This window comes from Camellia sinensis, chromosome 11 (genome assembly GCF_055761805.1).
Source record: "Camellia sinensis isolate YWXY chromosome 11, ASM5576180v1, whole genome shotgun sequence".
Lineage (NCBI taxonomy): Eukaryota > Viridiplantae > Streptophyta > Magnoliopsida > Ericales > Theaceae > Camellia > Camellia sinensis.
This window is the reverse complement of record NC_138971.1, coordinates 75,579,337-75,582,644: the sequence shown is the minus strand read 5'-3', so window position 1 is coordinate 75,582,644 and position 3,308 is coordinate 75,579,337. Positions and strand designations below refer to the sequence as shown.

Genomic DNA, 3,308 nt, shown 5'->3' with positions numbered 1-3,308 from the left:
GAATTTGGTGGGTTTATGCAGCATGACAGGTTATCAATATCATGGGATGATCTTGGTGAAGTTCTGGTGTATAAAGCAGTGGAGATGTCTTTGATTGAAGTGTTGGGTGATCTCTGGCTTTCTGCTGTGAAGTTCTGTGGCTGCTTAGTATTGGTGCCTCATTAGAGGGTGTATTGGTTGAACTATCTGTTAGTATGCTTTGCTTTGCTGATATGTTACTCTGCTGTCAGTCTTGATGTTAGTCTTGGTGCTTTATGCTGGTTGCTTATGGTTTGCTCAGCACTATCTTGGTGATTTTGGTGACTAATAAGCGGGTGTGATGGTCTGATGCTACTGTTCTGCTTTTCTGTTTTGCTCTTCAGGGGCTGCATGTAGTGGTTGTTTTGTTGGTTGGCTTTGTTGCTTTTGCTGCCTTTGCTGCTTTTGCTTTGTTTGTTGGTTTCTCACACTGGAGCTTGGAGCTTGAGTTAGCTCCAAGCTCCAATTTATTGATGTTCTTTTTATGCTTTGTATGTTCTCATAAATAAAGATTTTTTTTGCCATTCAAATAAAAAAAAAAATGTTTCACAATGTATAATGAGATGATTTCTAACTAATTTGTATGCTACTTAGCATCAATAAGATTTACTTAATTTTATTTATAGAATAGATATATGTCATTTCTTTTTATTTTTATTTCAAAAATAAAAAGTACACTTACATTTTATTTACTAGATATTGGCAACCAACAAAATAGCTTTACTAATATTTCACAACTTTAGAAAAGAATTAAAAAGAAAAAAAAAAAAAGAGAAACTTATTAGATTTATTTGTTTGTTTTTTTCTCATAAAGTTATTTTTTCACAAACCTCATGTGAGAAATTACTCTCTATCAGTAATGTACCATTTCTTTTTTCCTTTTTCTTTTTTCACATAATCACATTGGTCTCCCTAGACATAATTTCTCTTCTAGGAAAATGTTTAAAACCCATAAAAAATTTTCTCACAATGTGACCTACAATGATGTGGCATGATACATATAAACTTTTAGTTTGTCATTCCTCAATTGTGTAGAGTCCATCTCTCTTGTCACATCATTGTGGATTGAATTAAGGATTCAAATTGTGAGTCTCTAATACTAGTATTTTGTTTCCGCCCATGGATATAGTGTCCATTCCTTGATTCTATACTTCTAAAACTCACCGTTGACATTTAAACTTTGAAAATTTTCTTAGATACTTGTAAGATATCACGTGACATTATTCCCCCACATCACGCAAACTTATAGAATCAAAATAAAAAACAAATAAATAAAATAATAGCAAGATGCTAAGAAAAATGAAGTGTAGATTAAGTGTAGAAGAATGAAGTTTAGATTAAGGGTAGATTATTTAATCACATCATTTAAGTGTCCATAATAACTTCAGCAGAGACAAGAGCTTGTTTTCATGCCATACTCTTACTACCATACCACTCATAATTAAAAATAAACTAGCAAACTTGTTGAACCCTCAATCCTTAATAAGCATGTCTCGAACAAAGATACAATTTGCAAATTCACTGGTGTGGCTGGCATCAAAGAAGAGATATTGACATCTGTTGTCACATGGTGTAGAGTTTGGGATGCAAGCTAGTTCCCCATTAACATAGGTTCCGCAACGCGGATCTTTTACATCTGTAAACCCTACACAACACAACACACATGCAGGAGACGAAAATAGCTACTTTACAGCGAAATGATGTTAAAAATAATAAAAAGAAAAAAAAAATAATAATAATGACCAGAAATTAATTATTTGTCAATTGAAAAAATAATGAAAAGAAAAACAGTTACCATATTTTTCAGTGTCTGCCAATATATCTTCAAGAAGATCACGGCTGTTGGCCAGAGTGAGGGTAGCATCAGGATATTCATCCTGGATATTTTTTAGTGTCTGAGAAGTTGAGATTTGTATGGCATGATCATGCCAAACAACTCTCAACTTCCTCAGACACTAAAAAATATCTGTGTTTGCAAACTCCAGCAATCCTTCTGAGAAACCAAGAGGAATTAAACCAGGGAGAGGCTTCTTACTGGAGCATATTGTTAGACTCGTGGAGCTCACCATGAATCCCGTTTCGACTATCCGAACCGTTCAATATATAGACCTTGTCGAGTACTTCATGTGTGCAAAATATCACGTTGATCGGATATAAGTAGTCCTTTGATCAGAATATATTTTTGTTAATGGTAATATGATTTTTAAAATAAAATTATTAACAAAAATATATTCTGATCAAGAGGCTACCTATATTTGATTATTGTATTTTTTGTTGGTATGAAGTACTCGAAGAACTCTGCATAATAAGCGATTCAGATTATCGAAACGAAACCCGTGGTGAACCCCACGAATCCTACAACACACTCCAATCCACTATGTGGATTGCAGAAAAACCTAACGTTAACAATGGTTGGGTAAATTGTAAATATATACTTATATTAAAAACAAGAAGTCTAAAAAAAATACAGATTTAGAGAATTCACAAGAAGCAAGAAAAGTTGCAAATATTTCACCCCGGTTGGTTTGGTGTTGGGGAAGATACCACACCCAGCAGAAGCATAATTGATGCCGTTCATGGCAGTCTTCCTTTGTGCTTCCTTCAAGCTCAAATACGGAGGGGGTAGTGAAAGATTGTATAATATCGCTTCACGAATCACATCACAACACAGAAAATTGAATTTAAAACATTTACTACTTATGATGAGAATAAAACCAAACCAAACGGAAGAGTAATATAATACCAATGAAATCAGCAATAGTTTTTCCGTTGGTAAAACGGCCAGTGGGGGTGTTGTTGAAATCAATGCCATAAGGCAACGAATTAGCCCTTGCGGCTTTGTGGACGTAATTGTTGTTGCCGGCATCAACGGTGGAGTCCCCAAACACGTAGAGAGCAGCAACCGAGTTGGAAATCGGAATGGCTGGAAAGCATGATGAATCCAACTTAGAACTTTCATCAGAATTGGCAGAGAGAAAGAGAAGAAAGAGAAACACAGGGGTAAGTGCGCCCATGCCAATCTATGGTGGGGAAAAAGAGAAGAGAATGTGAAGAAAATGGAACAAGATGGGTCTGGTATTTATAGACTGCCAGATAGTCTATAAACCCAAAAACAGATATGAGAAATTGAATTTTAGAATACTATAAGAAATTACACTTTTTGCCAACTAAAATTTTGGTTGTAAAAAAGGTTTTTTTAATCAGCATAAGTACTTTTGTGACAAAAAATTTTGTTCCCTAATACATGTGGTTGTGGAAAGTAATTCATGACTAAAAAAAATCATTAATCG

The 3,308-nt window shown here is 34.5% G+C and overlaps 1 non-coding gene across 1 annotated transcript; it reads right to left on the bottom strand.

Annotated features, from left to right (window-relative positions):
• Positions 1-1,210: 1,210 nt before the first annotated feature.
• On the bottom strand, positions 1,211-3,037 carry LOC114261462 (uncharacterized). The gene is made up of 3 exons (XR_014345273.1): positions 2,762-3,037; positions 1,814-2,664; positions 1,211-1,663 (listed from the first exon to the last, which is right to left on the bottom strand). It is a non-coding gene; the product is annotated as an uncharacterized LOC114261462 (transcript).
• Between the last annotated feature and the right edge of the window lie 271 nt (positions 3,038-3,308).